The sequence below is a fragment of the Neovison vison genome, chromosome X (genome assembly GCF_020171115.1).
Source record: "Neovison vison isolate M4711 chromosome X, ASM_NN_V1, whole genome shotgun sequence".
In the NCBI taxonomy this organism is placed as follows: Eukaryota; Metazoa; Chordata; class Mammalia; order Carnivora; family Mustelidae; genus Neogale; species Neogale vison.
The window spans coordinates 90,633,188-90,654,707 of record NC_058105.1 but is presented as its reverse complement, the minus strand read 5'-3'; the positions used below and the strand labels follow the sequence as shown (position 1 = coordinate 90,654,707).

At 43.2% G+C, this 21,520-nt stretch overlaps 1 protein-coding gene and 1 pseudogene across 1 annotated transcript in view; one reads left to right on the top strand and one right to left on the bottom strand.

Annotated features, from left to right (window-relative positions):
- Positions 1-1,082: 1,082 nt before the first annotated feature.
- JADE3 (jade family PHD finger 3) overlaps positions 1,083-21,520 on the top strand; it is a 132,799-nt gene continuing 112,361 nt past the window's right edge. The window contains exon 1 of the mRNA XM_044234794.1: positions 1,083-1,145. The gene's annotated coding sequence lies outside the window, so the exon portion shown is untranslated. The remainder of the gene's footprint in view (positions 1,146-21,520) is intronic.
- On the bottom strand, positions 9,835-11,054 carry LOC122896659 (annotated as a pseudogene).

The window sequence follows — 21,520 nt, the reverse complement described above, 5'->3', positions numbered from 1 at the left end:
CACACACGGGTGCACACACACACACGTTATTCATTCATTCATTCATTCATTCAAAGATGTTGGCTTACACAATTTGTGGGGCTGGGTAAGCAAATCCAAAATCTGTAGGGCAAGCAGTCAGAAAGGAATGATAGGGCCCACCCAGATTATCCAGGATAATCTCCCTTACTTTAAATCAACTGATCAGGAGCTTTAATTACATCCGCAAAATATCTTCACAGCAATGCGTAGATCAACGTTTGACTGAATAACTGGAGCGGTAGCCTAACCCAGTTGACACCTCAAAAAGCCACACACCATCACAGCCCATTTGTGCTGGCAACTGAATAAATTCATTCTGTTAATAGGCACCCTGGCTTTATTATTATAGGTAATTCAAGAGCAAACAACTTAAATCAATAGTGGCCGACAATGAGTTTCCTACAGGAGGGTCCACTTACAGAACTTTAGAGTTGAAAGGGGCCCTGAAAAGCTTAGTTTGTATTTCATCACAGCCAAGGCACCTCCCCATCGTCCTCTCAGGCACTTATCCCGGCCGAGGCTCCTCCCGGCAGCAGCGCGCCCAGCAGGAGCAGAGAGGAACCCACCTGGAGCACTACGCCGCGGGTGCGGGAGCACCGAGTGGGCGGAGCCTCGAGGCGCGCGGCGGTGGCGAAGGCGCCCAGCCCGCCAGAAGAGCGCGCGGCGGGCGGACGGCAGGGAGCCAGTCGGGTAGGGCGAGCGCGGCCGGCGGTTGAGGTTGGGGGGGGGCGGTGATTGAGGGTGGGGGGTTGGAAGGAAGGGGAAGAGGCGGAGCGTGGGAGCGCACAGTGTCAGGAATACAATAGTGCTCCGCGCCGCTTCAGCCGCCGCTGCCGCTGCCGCCGCCGCCGCCGCCGCCCAACCGCCTGCCCAACGCTGAGGCCTGACGGGCCGGGCGGGTGAGGGCCGAGGGCGGGAGCGGAGGCGCAGGGGGCGGCCCGGGCAGATCAGGCGGCGGGGCGGGGGCGGGGGTGGGGAGGAGATTAGGGGGCAGGTGCGAGGGAGGGGAGAGAAGAAAGCGAGCGGTTAAGGGGGCGGTTACCACCCCTACAGGACTCGCCCGGCACATTGCCGGGCCCGAGTGTGGAGCTTGAAAGAAGGAGCAGCGACCTAGCTGCGCGAAGGTAGGCGCCGCCGAAGCTGGACGCGGCGCTGGCGGCGTTGGGGGCGTCGCGCCGGGTGGGCAGCGGGAGTGGCGGCCTCGGGGAGTCGAAACGGGCGCCGCGGAGCGCAAAGTCCCGGCCCAGCCTCGCAGCGTTCCGGGGCTCCCCGGCCCCACAGCGCGGTCGCTCCGGCGTCCCCGGCGTCTTCGGGCCGAGAGCGTGTGTGGGCTGAGGTAAAGTGCCCGCTGGCTCCTCCGTCGGCCCGGGGCAGTGCCGGGTGGCCGATGCGGGGGGCGGGGGCGGACGCCCGGGCTCAGGCTCGGGCTCGGGCTCGGGCTGCAGCTCCACTCGGGCAGGAATTGAGCGCCATAACTGTTGCGGCCGTTCCCTCCGGTGCCCCCTCCCGGCGCCCCCTCCCTCTCTGTGCTCTGCCTGGTTTCGGGGCTCCCGGGGTCAGACCCGCGGCGGGGGGACCTGCTCTGCCGGCCGCCCCGGGGCCGGATGCTCCAAGGAGCGAGGGCGCGCCCCTGGCTGTTTCGGTGTTGGGGGGCGTGAAGAACCGAGTGCTTGGAGAGAGGGGGGCCGGGCGGCTCAGGGAGTGGCGAGGCCCCCGGTGAGCGGCGGGTACCCCCGGAGCAGGAGCGCGAGCGCCCCGCGGGCTGGCCAACTTTCCCTCCCCCTCCCGTCATTGTTCGGGCGCTGCCAGTCCGGGGCCGCCGCTACAACCGCCGAGCGCCTGGCGGTCCGGGCTGTGGCGGGGGTGGGGGGGGCGATGGGAAAAGCAGGAGGGCTGTGAGAATCTTATGGGAAAAATTTCCCACCGCCAGGCACAGCAAAGTTAACTTTTCTCCAGCGATCGAGTTGGTTTTATTCCCTCGGCTGTGGGGCGATCGATTTAAAAAAAAAAAAAAATAGGGAGGGAGAGAGAGCGAGCCTCCTTCCAATCTTTTTTTCTCTTGCTTTTTCAGAGCCACAGCTTTGGTGAAGTCTGGCTTTAAATCGCACAGGGCAACCTGCGTTTATTATTTGTGAGAAGGCAAGGAGGGGGGCGCGGGATCTCGAGTGAGTGACCGTAGTGGCGGTATGTGTAGGCATGTTTAAAAGTTGGTATCATTGTATAGCCCTGGGACATATGTAGTTCCCAGGCATTTGGCAAGAAACTTGTTTGGCCGCTTCTGACTTTCTGAGTTGCTAGGAAATCCATGGCCTCAGATGTGCGCAAGGTTTTTTGATGTGAGAACCGTTTATCTGTGAAGCTGAGGATGGGATCCCCGCCCTCCTGCAATGCCGTCTGATTGTATAAGAAATCAAAACCGTGTTGATGGTGATTTCAGGGGCCTGAAGGGAAAGGCGACCTCATTCCCGGTATTCAGTTTGATAAAGATAACTGTCTGCTTCTCTCTAAACTCTGAAAGTAATGGAAAATAATTTAGGTAAAGACGGGTTGCACAACATCTTGGCTCAGTTTAAGCAACCCAGAATCCACTTTCCCAGAGTAGTTCTCTTAAATACCTTCCCTGAAGGCACTTCTTGCCAGCCTGGGGTTGGGGGTGAGGGTGAGGGTGAGAAAGGAGTCGGTCTCAACAAAGCTTTGTGTTTTATTTAATTTAATATTTTCTTAACATCTGTAAACAATGGGAATGTGGATCCCTGCCTCTGTGTGCTTTGCATACCGTAGTTTTCATGCTTTTATAGCATCATGTGATTCCTCTCTGGATAAGTGAAAATAGATTTTTTTCTTTTTTGTTTAGCCGAGCGGTCTACCTCCATAACGTATCATTTTCTTTTTCATTTAAAGTGAGCTCTGTGCTGAAATACTTGAATTATAAAAGGTAATACCTCTCTTCAAGTGGTGAAGGGATTGCAAGAGATCTTTGGGATGTGCTTCTCAGTATTAGCTACTATCACAGCCACCTTTTCTTTAACTGTGGTCTTCTCTACAGTTCTGTTTGCTAGAGTTGAGTTCCTGACCTAATATCTTTGTCTTAAAACAGTTCCTTGCATTTTTCATTCAGTCAATTGTGGAATACTCAGGGATGCGGGTCTGGTTCTAGAACCCAAGCATTGTCTTCAGCCTTTCTGAGTCATGGCAGTATGGTAAGTGCCTTTTCATTTTTAGTAGCCTGTGAATCTTGGTCACAGGTAGGAGAAAGTGGAGAAAGGCCTTCCACTCCTTCCTGAAGGGTTTGTGATCAACTGGGAACCAGGAGTGATTCAGAAGCAGCCTTAGGGGTGCCCATGACCCACCTTCCGGCCTGTAGATGAAGTTTGCAGAAGCAGGACACGTGATGACACAGGCTCTCATCATAGTGGAGACAGATGGGTTAGTGAACAGAGGATGTTAGGCTGGTAGGTTGTGTATGATCCTCTCGTTTGATAATGCCTGTCTTTTCCCTTCCTTGTGTTCCATCAGCTATAACAATCCATTTCTCTACTAAGGAACGCAAATCTATTTCTTCTTTTTGCCCACTACTTTGAGGCCTGACTGGAACTAGGCAAGTATTTGGGGGAAGATAAGGGGAGGCAGGAGGCATTGGCTGTTTATGAAGACATGGCGTTACAGAGGGCTCTTATAGGCCTTGACTAGGGATACAGAGGTTGAATATTATCATAGGACACAATGCACCTCCTTCCTCATGGAGGTTACGCAAAGCAGGAGCTGAGGAAGGTCGAGATCATATGCTGGCTTACATTAAAATATCTCTCATCAGGGAATAACTTAGTTACATCACCTTATAGATGAGGAGTGGGTGTTGGGTGACACCCATCTGGCACTTTCCTCAACTGGCTTACATGGGGACACTGAGTGGTTTAGCAGTATCTCCCTGTTGTTCAGTTACAGTGGCTGGGAAAGCTGAAGCAGTCCGGTTTGTGGGGAGAATCTAGGGTGAATGGGTAAAAATGATGAGCAAATAAAAAGGTGATGGCAAATGGTCATTACAAACCAAGTAACTACTGCTTTGGGTTTTCTGTTTTCTGAAATATCTGTGACTCCCCCATGGTTATTTTTGCCTCCTCCCTGTAGGTCTCTCCATAGATAATAGCAGCAAAGTTCTTATCTTCAGAACTGCCTCTATGCTTCTCTTGGGTGACAGAAAGAAGGGTCCTGAGGAGAATTTGCCTAACCCATAGGTAAAAAGTAATTGAGAGGGCAGTTAACTGGAGAAAGTAGGTAGGGGGCCTGGTGTGGGGAAATGGTACTGGTGTTTTTGACTGATAGGAGATGCCCATGCATTGATTAATACTCTTTAAGCAATATATAATTTTTTAAAGATTTTATTTATTTGTTTATTTGACAGAGAGAGAGAGAGAGACAACGAGAGAGGAAACACAAGCAGGATGAGTGGGAGAGGAAGAAGCAGGGAGCCCAGTGCTGCAGGGCTCCATCCCAGGAACCTGGGACCATGACATGAGCCAAAGATACCCAACGACTGAGCTACCCAGTCGCCCCTGAGCAGTAAATAATTTAATCTCTGTCACAACCCAGAGGCCATAGCTGAGCCCTACTACCCAGGGAGCTCCTTGTCCCTTGATACTGGCTGATAGGCAAAGAAATCTGAGCCCGGAATGTGCTTTTTTGAAATAGCTGACAAGAGAATATGGTACCAGCATGGTCAGTACACAAGACCTTGTGTGTTGTAATCTCCTGGGAAAGTTCTTCTTCTTCCTTTTTAGATTTTAAAAACTTATTTTGATTATAATTACAAAAAGTTGCAAGAATAGTACAAAGAACTCCTGTATTCCCTTTATCCAAGGTCAGTAATTATCAATAGGTTGCTACCCCTTGCTTTATTATTTGCTTTTTTTGTTTCTTTTTCTGAACCATTTGAAAGTAACTGCTGAGAGATTGGCATTTATCAAGGGCATCCTGTCCTGAAGGGTGGCGCAGATGTACCCGTAGGGTATAGCAGAACTTTGGTGGTGATGCAGGGCCCCAGAGGCAGAGTGAAGTTTACCTGTAGCTGTGGAGCACATATGTGTAAGTCACGCGGAATCTCTGGTGCTAGATGTAGAAATCATAACAGTGTAAAAGCGGCTAAGATAAACTCCCTTTTTGTCATCATTCATGTCAAGTGTCTTCCCAACTATGCCAAACTTCCACCTTGTTATGAAAATCCACTCCACCACTGCCCATCTTTGCAGCTGTAATGTATTCTCCAAGATTTTCATTTAATTCGTCCAGCAGACATCTGTTGAGTGCCTCCTATTTGCTAGGGTATAAGAGGTGAAATATCGATAACTCATCCCGTTAAGAGTTCAACATCCAATGTGAAGGAAGAAAGAAATCTAACTCAGTCAGGGGAAGAGCATTCTGTTGAAGGAGTTTACACGAGGTGCTTAGAACATCAGACTGGTTAAGGATCTGAAGAATAGATACCTGAGAGTCGAATGTGAAGATCCATTTTCCCTGAGACTTGCTGCTTTTAGATAACAAGGTTCATGAGTTAGGGAAGCCTTGGGTGTGGTATACCCAGCACAAGCTATGGGGTCAGGCCAACTTGGATTCAAATCTATCACTTGATCTGGGCCAGTACTTGATGTCTCTATGCCTCAGTTTCTTCATCTCCTCAATTTGAAATCTCCAAGGTAATAATTAATTGAGGTGATAATTGCTCTGTAAACATTGATTTTGTCTCCCCATCCCACGCCCGCCAATGCAGTATGTGGGGAAATAGCATGAGCAGTATTAGATACATATTAGATATTAAGGTGGGATCCAAGGAGGTGTTTCTGTTTTTCCTACAAATAAATATGTAATTTCTAATTGTACTGAGAGCTGTGTTGGAGGTCACTATAAGAAATAACAATAGCAGCTATGACTTGTTAACCATTTCCTGTGTACTGAGTACTGTGCTAAGTATTCAACATGGAATATCTTTCTGAGGTGTAAGGCAAAGGTAACTTGCCAATGGTCACACAGCAAGTAAGAGGCAGAATGCTTTTATAAAGGAAACTAGCAAGGTGCCTTGGACCCTGAATAATGAGCAGGAATAAGCAAGGTAAGAGAGAGAAGGGATTGCCAGGCAGAGGGAACACCAGGTGTTGTGAGGACACGGAGGTGAAAGAGAGATGTGGAAGGGATCCACAGAGGTTTGGCTAGGACCTGGGGAAAGAGAGATGAGGTAGGCAGGGGGAGATTGACAGGGCCTTATGGGATCTCATTAAGGACCTAGTGTTTTATTCCAAGGGCAGTGGGAGGCTGCTGGAAGGTGTTTTTCACTTTAAACCATAGGGGGGTGCGTGGGTGGGCATGGCGAGGTATGTGTAATCTGCAAAAGCATCTAGTGAGGCCTAAACAAAAGTAGCTTAAAGTAATTTCCCCTTCATGGGGCGCCTGGGTGGCTCAGTGGGTTAAAGCCTCTGCCTTCGGTTTGGGTCATGATCCCGGGGTCCTGGGATTGAGCCCTGCATCGGGCACTCTGCGTGGTGGAGAGCCTGCTTCCTCCTCTCTCTCTGCCTGCCTCTCTGCCTACTTGTGATCTCTGTCTGTCAAATAAATAATCTTTTTTTAAAAAAGTAATTTCCCCTTAAGTGTCCCAATTTGTGATCCAGTGGAGGCAATGTTTCTGGCCCAAATGTGTAGATCTTAAACAGTTTCTACTGCCCACCATTAACACAGCTAAAAAGAGTTGCTGTGATGCTGGAAGAAGCTGGTCTGCAGAATGCTTCTAGGTGGTTTAATTAGGCTTATATATTTGATGCTTTTTAGGCTGCATTAAGGGAGCTCTTTCAGTTTTCACTGAGCCCTGTCAAATGGGGAAAAAAGTAAAACTGGGAGACTAATTCCTGGAAGCCTGAGTTGTTGTTCAGTGTTAGAAATGGAACTGTTGAGTATAAGACTTTGGTTTAAATATATCATGATAAGGATGCTTCAGTGACTAAATGGAAATTTTTAATGTTTTTTGTTTTTTTGGTGTGTGCCATCTGTGATGGCAGACAGCACATTTGTGAGAATCTGGGAAGACTTAGGCATTTTTTCAGTACTTATATATTTATTTATTCCCATCCAGGTACTGCAGGTTTTTCTGTTTAAAACAATTTCTTATATGCAGAATGCACTGCACAGGAAGAAAACCAGTGTTCTCTTCCCCTTTCCATATGTACCATACCACAAACATATTTATTTTGAAGTAGCCTGTGTCAATTAGCTTTTTTTTTTTTTTTTTGACAGGGAGGGTTGTTAACTGGTGGTTGGATGATCTAGGATGGCCTTGCTCACGTAACTGGTAGCTGTCAGGCCAGTGGGTCTAGAAGGCCCTAAGCAAGGATGGCTCATCTCCACTCCCAAGTGGTCTCTCCTGCAGCTGGCTAGTCTGGATCTGCTGACATGGTGGTCTCAGAGGCACGAGGCGTAGCGAGCAGGAGCCAGCGCCAGTGCACAAGCACTTCTCAGTGTCTACTTACATCCCATTTGATACCGTCCTATCAGCCAAAGTAGGGAAGTGCTTCTTGGCCCAGCCCAGAGTCATTGCAGGTGAGAGAACCATCTAAAGGTACAAATACAAGAAGGTGTTTTTTTTTTTTTTAACTGGGGACCCTTACTGCAGTAATGCATAATAATTAATGAATGTAACCTCCTTTCCTTTGATAAATCTTGTTAAACACTCATTTCTAAATGTAGTGTATTCTTTTTTTTTAAGAGAGAGAAAGCAGGTGGGGGGCAGAGGGAGAGAGTATTTTAAACAGGCTTCACACCCAGTGTGGAACCCAATGTGAGGCTCAGTCTCGTGACCCTGAGATCATGACCTGAGCTGAAGTCAAGAGTCGGATGTTTGGGACGCCTGGGTGGCGCAGTTGGTTGGACGACTGCCTTCAGCTCAGGGCGTGATCCTGGAGTCCCGGGATCGAGTCCCACATCAGGCTCCCAGCTCCATGGGGAGTCTGCTTCGCTCTCTGACCTTCTCCTCGCTCGTGCTCTCTCTCACTGTCTCTCGCTCTCAAATAAATAAAATAAAATCTTTAAAAAATAAAAGGATCTCTTTAAAAAAAAAAAAAAAAAAAAGAGTCGGATGTTTAGCCCACTGAGCTACTCAGGCGCCCCCTACATGTAGTGTATTCTTGAAACTCATTAATATGATGGTACCATCTTCTCTTCTACTGAGTGTGGATCTGAATGATAGTTTTCCTAGAAGGAAACCAAAGGGGGACAGTGTGGCTCTGGGTGTAGGTACTCTTGCGGGTGGCTTGACTGCTCACTTATCTTGTGTGGCTGTTATGTAAAGAGTCTCTGAGGTGGGGCACCTGGGTGGCTCAGCTGGTTAAGGGTCTGCTTTCAGCTCAGGTCATTATCCCAGGGTCCTCGAGATCAAGTCCTGCCTTGGGCTCCCTGATCAGCGGGAAGCCTGCTTCTCCCCCTCCCCCTTGCTCAAGGGTGTCCCTCCAAATAAATAAATAAAATCTTTACTTTTTAAGATTTTATATATTTATTTGTTAGATTGAGAGAGAGCACAAGCAGGGGGAGCAGCAGGTAGAGGGAGAAGCAGGCTCCCTGTTGAGCAAGGAGCCGGATATGGGACTTGATCCCGGGACCGTGGGATCATGACCTGAGCCGAAGGCAGACGCTTAACTGACTGAGCCACCCTATAAATAAAACCTTAAAAAAAAAAAAAAGCGTCCTTGCGTTTCCTCAACCTCCTGTTCAAGCTTTACCCCCTCCCAAAAAAAACTTAGGGTACTAAGCTGTACTGTGCTTTGTAGTCAAGCAAAAAGATGGTTAATTGGAAATCCATCACTACCTGGAAGATGAGAGAAACATTTGCAGCTTTTCTTCATAACCTTTATGTGATTTATGGTTTTTACCTGAGAAGAAATCCTTATTTGGGCATTATAATAAAGACAAAGGATTCTCCGTAGGTGTATTTTATTTCGTCAAGATTGTAAAGTCTCCCTTTAGCTGCAGTGAAGAATCCAGTATTGTGCTGTGTAGTGAGTGGACAGTGATCAGCAATTTGGGGCATCAGCCTTTGACCTTTGCTTGTGAAGTTTTCAGAAGTAACACCTTTCACATAAACTGAAATAGGCTTTGAAGCCAGCTATTGGCCTGAAATATATTACATGAGAATGCAACTGGACCCTAGGAAGCATGTGTGGGAAACTGAGGAGAAGGCTCATTTTGTACATCTTAGAGATGTACATTCCTCCAGAAATTGCCTGGTGATAGAATCTCAGCTTCCTTTCTTTCCTCCTAGAATAAAAATTAAAAAGGGAAAATCCCTGACATTTTAAAAGTCAGTGACTTGAAAATAGCCTTCAAAATTATAAATGTATTTATCATTTGACCCAGCAAACACTTCCAGGAATTTATTCAACAAATATTTGCATATTACTTGGAGTATTATTTATAATAGCAGAAGATTGGTTGATATTCTAAGTATCAGTTAAGGCTTGGTTATACAATAGAATATTATACTGATATTGCATGATTTCTATGATGTACAAAATGAAGAAAAACAAGAAACAGAACAGTGTGTATTATATGCTACCATTTGTGACAGCTACTGGGGACACTAATATATACTGTATAATATATGCTTTTGCTTACATAAACAAAGATATTTCTAGAAGGATGTTAAGACACTGATAGCTTTAGGGCATATACAGCCAAGGTAGAGAGTTGGAGGAAGATTTTTTACTGCATAAGCTTTTATATACCTTAATTTTTTTTTGGTTGTCAAATGATCCTTCATTGAAATACTTTCCTTTGCAGTTCTTAACTAGGTGGGCATTCCACTGCACAACTGTTCATGTCATCTATGATGTCATGAGGGTGGTGGCCATCGACACTGCAGCCCACAGTTCAGGCAGTCCCCAGAACCTCTTTAATGGTACCAGAGAATTCTCTAGCTAAATGTTGGTGCTGCATCTTTCAGGCAGTGTTGACAGTCTCATCAAAAGTGTTATTTCCACTGTGCTTAATGTTTTTCTGCTTTCTGTCTCTTAGTGGTTCCTTGAGGGCTTTGATAATCAGCACAGAGGCAAAAGGTACCACTTCAGTCTGGGCCTGTCCGTTCTGAATGGTCATTTTCACTATCATCCTCAGACCTTTCTAATCACCGGTTACCTTGGCGATGTCATCACCAACCTTTTTTGGAGACAGACCAGGGGCGGGAGGGGGTGCTGATATTTGGAGCCAGGGCAGACATGACACCAACTTCCCACCAGTTCTCCTTACATATAGGACTTTGATCTCACTGTGGTCAAACTTAGGGGCATGGTGAAGGAAGCTGGTGTTAGGTGAATTGGATTTGGGAGAACTGAAGACAGTTGCACATTTACCTCCTCAGAGCCAAAAGTTGTAACTACCTTCTGAATTTTAAACCATGTGAATGTATTACCCAATTTTAAAAATCCAATACATTTATTTAAAAAGAGATGGTATGTGGTGAATGGTGATGTGAACTTCCATGGACTCCTACCCAAGTTCATTTGGTCAGAACTATCCCTGTTAAAATACATGTATATATGTACACACACACACACACACACACACACATATCCCTGTTAAAAAATATATATATAAGTTCATGTACATACATACACATGTATATGCATATACATGTATATGTACACACACACAAAGTTTTGTTTCCTAGAAATGCCTCAGAATAATGTACTTCTGAATTTTTAGCTGAAGTCCTGCCTTTTCCAGAAGGTCATATGAGTGAAATCATACAATATTTAGCCTATTTTGGTCTGGCTTCTTTTACTTGATTCATCCATGTTATGTGAATTAAAGCATGTTCCCTTTATCACTGAATAGCATTCCAATTTATGGATGTACCACAGTTTGTACATTTACCTGTTGAAGGACAACTTGGCTGCTTCTAGTTTCTTGATGATTATGAATAAAGCTGCAGTAAACCTTAGCATACTTATTTTTGGTGAAACATAAGGTTTAAGTTCATTTGGGTAAATAACCAGGCGAGGCATTGCTGAGTTTATGTAAGAAGCTGCCAAACTGTCTTCCAAAGTGGTTCTACTGTTTGACATTCCCACCAGCCATGAATACGAGGTGTGTGTCAAGTTTCATTTTCCTGCATATGGATGTCCAGGAGTTCCAGAACCATTTGCTGAAAACTCTCCTTTCTCCATTATTATTGCTTTTGTACCTGTGTCAAAAATGTGGCTGTGCTTGTGTGGGTCTATTTCTGGGCTCTCTATTCTGTTGCATTGATCTGTGTGTCCATCATTGTGCTATTACCACAATGTCTTGATTACTATAGCTTTATAGTAAGTCTTGAAATTAGGTAATATGAGTACTCTTACTTTTTTCTTCTTTACCAGAATTGTAGTGGTAAGAGAAGACATTCTTAACCTGTTCCAGTCTCTCACTATTACGTATTATGTTAGCTGTAGAGTTTTTTTTTTTAAGTTTTATTTATTAGAGAGAACACAAGCAGGGGAGGGGCACAGGGAGAGGGAGAGCCAGAACCCTGAGATCATGACCTGAGCCGAAGGCAGACGGTTGACTAGCTGAGGTACCCAGGTGCCCCTAGCTTTAAGTTTTTAAAGTATACATACCCTATTGTGCTGAAAAGAGTTACCATAGCAGTCCTAACACTGCTTGCTATCTTTAGAAGGGTTTCTTTCAAGATTGGCCCTTGGCTGGTGTCGAAAATTGGCTTTTCAAACATTTTGAAAGTAAAATATTATAGTAAACCTTCATTTATTCCTTTTCCAGTGTTCTTCCAGTGTTCTTTATGCTAACCCAAGCTCCCACTTTAATCATAATCTTTCTGCCTGAAGAATTTTTCCTCAACATTTCTTTTTACCAGGTCTGCTGACAGTAAATTCTTTGCTTTTGTTGGATAAAGTCTTTTTTTTTCTTCACTTCTGAAGGACATTTTCATGAGATATGGAATTCTGAGTTGACAGTTTTTTCCCACTTCAACATATTACTCCACTGTGCCTTGTTTGCATGGTTTCTGATAAGTCTGCTGTAATTTCTATCCTTGTTTCTCTATAATGAGTCTTTTTTCCTCTGACTGCTTTCGAGCTCTTTATCTTTACCTAGATGTAGCTTTTTTATTCTGTCATATTTATCCTGCTTCGTGTTCTTCTGAGCTTCTTGTATCTGTGGATTGTTGTCGGTTACTAATTTTGGAGAGCTCTTCATCATTTTTTCAAATAACTCCTGTATTCCATTCTCTTTTATTCCCCTGGAAATCCAATTACAAGTATGTTATATCTTTTTATATTTTCCCATAGTTCTTGTATGCTGTGTTCTATTTTTTCACTCTTTTGTCCCTTTTTGTTTTAATTTTTATTGACCTGACCAATAAATTCAATTGCTACGGGGCGCCTGGGTGGCTCAGTGGGTTAAGCCTCTGCCTTCGGCTCAGGCCATGATCCCAGGGTGCTGGGATCGAGCCCCACATCGGGCTCTCTGCTCAGCGGGGAGCCTGCTTCCTCATCTCTCTGCCTGCCTCTCTGCCTACTTGTGATCTCTCTCTCTGTCCAATAAATAAATAAAATCTTAAAAAAAAATTCAATTGTTACGCTCACTGATTCTTTCCTTAGCTGTGTCAAGTCTACTGTTGACCATGTTGGATTTTTTGTCTTTTTTTGAGCATGTTGGGGTTTTTTTTTTGAAGTCCTAGCATTTCCATTTGATTATTTCCTATGCTTTCTATCTTTTTGCTGAAATTATTCATCTGGTCTTGCATGTTGTCTACCTTTTCCATTAAAGTCTTCAATATATTAATCACAATTCTTCTAAATTTCATTTCTTCTAAATTCCATTTCTGATAGTGCCAACATCTGTGTCATATTGAGTGTAAATCTGATGATTGCTTTGTCATTTGGAATACTTTCTTATCTTTCGTTATGCCTCATAATAAAAAGCTGAACGTGGCTGAAAAGCCATTGAAACTGAACACCAGCAAGAGATACTGAGTTAAATATTTGATATATTTGGAGAGGAACATAGGTGTCCTTCTGCAAGGCTTTTAGAGGGGATATTTGAGTTAATCTAGCAAGGAGTTGACTTGTGTTTAATGTTTGCTATTGGTGGGGCATGAGAGATTTCTGATTCCTCTAGTGATACCTTCTTTTTGACTCCTGCTTGGCTTTGGGTTTTTCCTTTGTGCTATTTCCCAAGAGCTGTCTGTTATAGCCCTCCCAGTTGTATTCTATTTCACTAACCATGTAGCTGGTTTGCCAAGTGGTGGATGTGGAGGAGGAGGGAGTTCTCTGATGATTTGATTAAGCCTTGGGCTTAGGCAGGTATCAGAACCTGAGTCTTGAGTATGTCCTTTGCAAGAATTCCTGCCCCTCTTCCAGGGTGAAGCATTTCTTCCTTTTTCCTCAGCTGCAGTGAGTACCCACCAGTGTCCTTAAGCCAAGGGTTTTAAGCCCTTTCCCCTTCAGAGTAAGCCTTTTGTTCTGTGTTGGAGATAAAGGAAAGGTGTCTGGGTAGATTTCAGTGGGTGTTGTTTTCCTCAGCTGACCAGCACCAAGATGGGAGCTTTCTCTGGGATTTCCCCTGATTCCTTCTGTAAGAGGATGGTGGGATTCCTGTAGGAAAAACTTTTAAGAAGATGGGAATTACTCCACCCCATGTGGAGCCTAGGAGCTGCATACTATCATGACATCCCATACTCTGGTCTCCAGTAATGTGTTAGAATTTCTAGTTTGATCTTCCTATCAGCTTATATGCTCAGATCCTATGTTTACCTGTAGGCATCTTTCTCTTCAGATAGCTGGATGGTGGTTTGCCCTGTATTCAGTTTTTGATAGGTCCAAGAAGAGTCATTGGTTTCTCAGTTTGTCTAGTAGCTTCTTTTTGGTGAGGGTGAGAATGATGGCTTTCCAGTCCTTTACATATCAGCTGAAACCCACATTCTGAAATAAGTTTTAATCTACATAAATGTCTAATGCAGTGCATGGCCCATAGAAACTCAGTATAGATTAGTTTTTCCTACCTCCTTGAATTTTATGGTGTTATGGCTAGGGAGCTAGGAATAATTGATTCTGGTTTGGGTTCTGCCTATTTTAGGCTTTAAAAACCTCTACACTGCTGGCAGTATGTTGTTATATGGTTTGTTTGTTTGTTTGTTTTTGCTGTCTTCCAGAATTCTATGTATGCCTTTGTAATTATTGAGAATGTTGTTAGCACTCAGTAATAATTTGCCTCATTCAGAATTAGAGGGTTATTTAGTCTTTCTACAGTATAGGTTTTTTTAGTGACCATGTGTTTGTCATTTTTATTCCCCACATTTCCAGGTGCAATTCAGTTCAGCAAATATTTAAGGGCCCATTGTGCTATGAGGCACTAGGCGTTGAGTAGAATACAAGCATGACCTGGTAAGTGGAGTGACCAAGAGATTCTCAAAGGCAATGGAGACCCTTTGGATGTAAGAATATTGCAACTTGGGAAATATCTCCATTTCAATCTAGAAGGATTAAAAAAACTTTTTAAATTCTGTTCTTAGTTATGTTAGAGATACCCTAGAGGTGCATTCTAGGAAAAATTGAAAAAGTTATAGAAAGAGTCATAGTTGTCCATGACATCCTTATAATATCCTCATTTCATCATGTTCTCCTTCCCAGGGTTAATTTTGGTTACTTATTTTTGTTTTACTATGCAATTTGCTGTATCAACTATCATGTCATCTAATAGTTTACTGAAATATATGTATTTGTAAGGGAGTAAGCACAAAAATTCTGTTAACTTTTAAGGAATGTTTGTTTAAAGGATAACTCACCATTCAGTTTGGATGTGTTTCCCAATTTTTTTTTGTTTCACATTATAGTTAACTCTTTTAAAACTTTTTTCTGGAAACTATTGTTAATGATATGTAGAGCCATAAAAAGTGATAGAGTAAAACTGACTTGTGGAGGTGTGCGTAGTCATGTGGACTTTGATGCATGTCTAGATCAGTGTAACCACCATCATAATCAAGGTATAAAGTAGTCCCATCACCCAAAACAACTCCTTTGTGTTACCTCTTCAGTCACACTTTTCCCACCCCCAGCCCTTGACAGCCACTGATCTGTGCTCCATCACTAGTTTTGTCACTTTGAGGATATCACATAAATGGAGTCCAACTGAATGTAATCTTTTGAGTCTTGCTTTTTTTCACTCAGCATAATGCTTTTGAGATTCATCCAAGTTGTGTATATCAAAAGCTTGTTCCCTTTTTACTGTTGTGTAGTATTCCATTGTAGAAATGTACTACATTTGGGTTGCTACCAGTTTTGGGTAATTATACGTAGAGCTGCTATAAGAATTCATGAGCAAGTGTTTATGTGCACATACAATTGCAGTTTTCTAGGGCAAATACCCCGAGAGTGAGATGGCTTAGAATTTTACTAACATTCATGGTAGAACCTTGTTAGATGGAGTTTGAATGCTAGAATGGATAGAGCAGTAGAGACTCAAGTTATTTGAATCCTGCTTTTACTTCTTAGTTATGCAACCTTAAGTGAATTAAACATCTTTGTGCCCCAGTTTCCTCTTTTGTAAAATGAGTGGTTTTAAGTGTTACTTATTTCAGAGAGAGAGCATGAGCGCAAGCATGAGTGAAGGGAGGGGCAGAGGGAGAAGCAGACACCTTGCTGAGTAGGAAGCTCAATGTGGGGCTCGGTCCCAGAACTCTGGGATTATAACCTAAGCCAAAGGCAGATGCCCAACCAACTGAGCCACCCAGATGCCCGTAAAATTAAGTTTATAATAATAACCACTGGGATTGTTGTGTGGAATTAATGGCATATTAAGGATAAAATGCTGATCAATGTCTAGCATACCAAATATTATTATTATTTCATGCTTAACGGAACCTTGTCAGAAACACCCATCTTTAATTAAAGTAGGGAAATTAAGTAATCCGTAAGTGTGATGTGTTTAGTAGGCAAGCCTTCAAAGCATGCTGTCTTTAGGGGAAATTTTGGAAGTTGTCCTCAGTGGTGAAAAAGTTTAGGAACATAGGTGTATGGGAGTCCTATGTAACATCCGAAGGTTGGACCACATGCCCAATTTTGATGGCTTTACTTGCCCTCTCAACATTAAAGAATCATGTCCACTAAAAATTCAGTGAATTGCTATACCTAATAAAGAAGCTGCAAAAACTACCTCAGAATCAAGTAATATTCATTTAGTGCTTGCTGTGTACCAATCTCCAGGATAGGCACTCAAGTGTATAAACCTGAGTATCCCCCCACAAAATAAGTAACTTGGGTAATCACTAAATTATTTCTCTTTGTTTTTCTATGGTAACTAGTCAGGACACTGGTGAGGCATAATTTCTTAGAGCCCCCATGGTGTGAGCCATCGATAATATCTCAGATCCTGTCTTGAAACACATCTTTTTACAGGAAACCTCCCCAGTTTTGAGGAGCATGTTGAGGAGATTGCAAAACTCAGCATGCCACTCAAATCTCTTCCTAGAATACTGTGTCACTAGAAAATGCAACAGAGGCCTCTTTCTTGCATGACTGTCACGTACTATGGTCTGGCTCAGCCTGAGAAAGCACCAAGGGCAAAGGGGATGTGTTTTTCCCTGGAGAACTTTTCCTGTCCTATGAGGTACATACAAAGGGCTGCCCAGTCACCTACTAGACAGTGAATGAAAACCAGTATGTGCAAAGAGGAACCTAAATGTCCTTTCTTCTCCTGGCTGTTCAGTTGTTTTGTAATGTATTCACATGCCACAGTCTGGCAGCTGTGTTCTTCACCTGGGATTTCAGTGGAAGTGGGTCGAACAAGAAATCTAGAGCATACAGTCTGGGATGTCATCTCTAAACTGTACTCGCTGCCTCCCCTCCCCAAGTACCACCAACAGTTCAACACTCAGGTTTACCTGGAGCCTTTCCTCACTATTGGAACATCCTTCCCGCTTTGCCCTGCCAGTCCTGCCTGAGCCATTTCTTGCAAATTCTAGCCCAACAAGACACTCCCCCATGCCTCAAAATCCACTCATTTGGATGCCAATCTCTACTCCATGTTTTCTTATTAAATTGTGTTTTTTTCTTTTAAGTAGGCTCCACATCCATGTGGAGCCCAGTATGGGCCTTGAACTTGCAACCCTGAGATGAAGAGCTGGGCTGAGATTAAGAGTTGGCGCTTAACCAACTGAGCCACCCAGGTACCCCAATCATGTCTTTTCTATTCACTTTGTCACCTAATGCCATACTTCTTACTCTGTGATCTGTTTCATATATACATGACCTGAAGGTTTACAATGAGACTGCCATTCCCAGAGTGGTGGGAAACCCTCAAATTCTCTACATCGTATCTCCCACAAATACCTGAAAGAGAATCACTGCCTGCTATTTAATTCACAGACCAAACATCAGTTCTCATTTTGTGTTTAAAAGTTACATGTAACAGGTTCTAATGGACACATAAGTCCTGTGGAAAGTGATAGTTTGGGAAATAAATATGTATTTTTCAGACTGTCAAAAGAAAGCTAATGCTTTGCCATGTTGCCGCTGTGAAAAGTACGGCTGTGCAGTCTGCCTGGGTAGAGTCTGGCTACACAGTATAGATTACAGTCAAAACTGCAGCAGCCTTTTTCTGGCTCCATCATTGTTTCTACCCTTCCCCGTAATTCTTTGCCCACTTCAAATGTTAAAGAGCACTAGGAATTTTCTTTTAAATATAGACAAAACTTTGCAAACAGTTGTAACCCTCTTGTCTTTTGTGAAACCTGCATCTTGTCCAGGAGAGAGGTGTGTGTGTGTTGAGCCTAAGTTTAGCTTTCCTTGGGATAACCAGTTTAAATCCAGGATAAACATTTTTTATGCTTTGGGGCGCCTGGGTGGTGGCTCAGTCAGTTAAGCATCTGCTTTTGGCTCAGGTCATGATCCCGGAGTTCTGGGATTGAGCCCCGCATCGGGCTCCCTCCTCAGCAGGAAGCCTGCTTCTCCCTCTCTGTCTGCTGCTCCCCCTGTTTGTGCTCTCTCACTCGCTCTCTCTGTCAAATAAACAAAATCTTCCAAAAAAAAAAAAACCCAAACAAACATTTTTTTTATACTTCTAAATAAACTGGCTTTAAAAGTTCCGGTTATGCCCTTTAACCCCTTGAAGAGAATCCATGTAGGCACTTGCCTTTAGGGAGACCATCTCTAGGCTGTTTTCTTGCTGTGATCACTGTACTTGAGGCCCAATTCAACTTCCTTCTAGACTGCTCTCCACAAAGACGCAGGTTCTAAAGGCCTCTTCCCTATCCTACCATTCCTATTCCCGCCACAAGGCCACCCTGACCCCTTGCTGCTCACTGCCTAGGTGGGTAGTGTCTGTATTCCTGAGAGCCAGGCGGTTAAAGTCTCCCACATCCAATCATAACCTTTCCCACCATCTTACCTTTTCAAGTCCTCTTTTCTACTCGTTCCACCTAAGTGTGCATTCACTAGAATCTAAACATACTATGAGTCATCCTGCAACTTCTGTGTGTACTGCCTTTTCCTGAAGTTCTCCACATTCCTCTGGGATTTTTGTATCCTGTACATTCCTCAGGACCCACTCAAAAGCTTATCTTTTTTACTTCAATGGTTCTTTTCATCTTTGAAGACCCACAGCACTTAATGTGCTCAGCACTCATTTCCCCAAATGGGATGGTGTGATAGAATGGTTATTAGCCACAAAGTTCTTTCACTTCTGTATGTATGTGACTTTGCATGAAGGTAGAGTCTGTTTCTCTACTCCCTGAATCTGGGCTGTTCTTATAACTTGCTTTGGCCAATAAAATGCAGCGTGCGTAGCTCTGTGTGCCTTCTGATCCCAGGTTTTAGGAAGTCTTGTAGCTTTCCCCTTGCTCCCTAGGAACCCTGAAACAACCTTGTCAAGAAGTCCAGCTAGCATGCTGGAGGAAGAGACGATGTGGCAAGAGAGGTCAGTCAACAGCCAACCATCAGACATGTGAGTGAGGCCATATTAGAACATTTAGCCCCAGCCACATTGCCAGATGACTAACCATATGAGGGACCCTAAGAAATATTAACAGAAGAACCACCTAGCTGATTTTACCCCAGACTGCTGACCCACAGAACTGTGAGCACATAAAATGGTTGTTATTTTAAGCCACTAAATTTGGGGGTGTTTTGCTATGCAGTAATAAATCACTGAAAGGGCATGGTTTATACTGCTGTATTCCCAGGGCCTAGAAGACCTGCTCATGGCAGGTTTTCTTTAAGAGATTATTGTAGATCGCTGTCATTGTGGTGTCACTCCTCTCCTTATTTAATAGACAAATAAGCTTACAAACCTTCATGTCTCTCCCTAGCTCTCAACAGTTCAAAGCTTGGGCTCAACACTGTTTTCAGGAACACCTTGCAGTTTTTCTGTTCTTGGTGATTCACATGCACTTATGATTAGGGGGGCACTTAGAGATTGTCTCAGACAACCCCTTTTAGTTATGAATGAGGAAAGGAATGCCCAGATAGGAAAAAGCCATAAAAATGGCTTATTCAGGTCATATGTTGGCAGTATCAATACCAGAGCCCACATTTCGTGCAGATTGTTACTTAGTAGGTTGCCTATTTGTGCTTGGTTTGTGTGTGTAAAACTGCTTCATTGATCAGACTGGAGAAGTTCTTTGGAGGCAGGAATAATTTTACTTCTGCCTTTTCATACTTTCCTGCTATCCCCAAAGACAAACCAATGACCACTGGACATATAGATAGTCAATAAATACTTGTTGATTAATTGACATTTGAAGAGCAGTTATGCTTGAACTGTTCTATATCTTTTTTTAAGGTTGCCAAGTTTTTGAAGAAATTACTGAAGTATAATTGGCACACAGTGTTAGTTTCAGGTGTACAGCATAGTGGTTCAACAATTCTGTATTCAGTGCTAACCACAGTAAGTGTAGTCACTGTCTGTCACCAGACACTGTTGTTATAGTTTTATTGACTACATTCCCTAAGTTGTACTTACTACTTCTGTGACTTATTTATTGTATAACTGCAAATTTTTACCTTGTAATCCCCTTTATCTATTTCACTCATACCTCCACCCACCTCCCCTTTGTCAATTACTGGTTGGTTCTCTGTACTTAAGAGTCTGATTTTTTTCTTTTTTTTTTTCCTGTTTGCTCATTTGCTTTGTTTCTTAAACTCTACATAAGAGTGAAATCATATGGTATTTGTCTTTCCCTGACTTATTTCATGTAATATTACACACTCTAGGTCATACATGTTATTGGATTGGAGCAGGATTTCCTTCTTTTCCTGGCTGTGTAATATTCCTGTGTGTGTGTGTATCATATCCTTTCTTCTATGGGTGAACACTTGAGTTGCTTCCATTTCTTGGCCATTGTAAATGATGCTGCTGTAGACATAGGCATGCATTTATCTCTTCAAAGTAGTGTTTTTGTTTTCTTTGCGTAAATACCCAGTAGTGGAATTACTGGGTCATACAGTATTTCTATCTTTAGTTTTTTGAGGAACCTCAGTGTTTTCCATAGTGGCTGCACCAATGTACATTCCCACCAGTAGTGCACAAGGGTTCCTTTTCCCCCACATCCTTGCCAACACTTGTTATTTCTTGCCTTCTTGTTACTAGCCATTCTGACCAATGTGAGGTGGTGTCTCATTATAGGGAACTGTTCTGTATCTTATTTGTGGTGGTAATTAAAACTATATGCATTTTTTAAAACTTTAATTATACATTAAGGAGTATAGATTATACTGTGTAAATTTTTAGAATTAAGGCACAATTCAAGGCAATTATGATGAAGAAATCCATTTATTTGATAAGTGTGGCAAATATATAGGTTACATGTTACCGTGAGAAAAGGAATTTGGCCCTTTGAAAATAAATTTCACCTAAGTACTCACGTTAGTTTCCTTCCTCCTTGCACACAAATGCTTCAGGATCAACTGTCAAGACTGTTAAAGAAAGCATACATGCCCTAGGAGATGGCTGGATCTCAGATGACTTCTAAGATCCTATGACTGGTTTGAAAGGTAAATAAATAACTATTTTGGAATGCTTGCGTAAAGTAAAATATATAAGCACCACCGCACTATTCTAAAGCTGGCCCCTTAGAACCTTAATTTTACTTACAAAGACTTACTCAGGTATAAAATAAACTGTTAGTCCTCTGTTAATAGAAATTACTTAGAAATTAAAAGTAATACAAAAAAGATGGCCAAATATTCTTTCACTGTTATACTGGAACATTGACTAACAGGTCCACCCAAGGATTATTTAGTTTTCTGGGGGAATTGAACCATTGGGAGGGACATTAACTTAAAGATTTTTGTCAGGTAGAGATGTAAAAATTCTGTTTGGTAGAAGAAATAATCCCAGAGAGTACAGATTAACTGTCCTATAGGACAGTAACTACTTTTCTATCCACTTTAGATATCTTATTGTAGCATTTTTAATTTTAGTACCAATGCATACCAAATCTCTCCAATATTCTTTGAATCAGCCTGGTTCCCTCACTAAT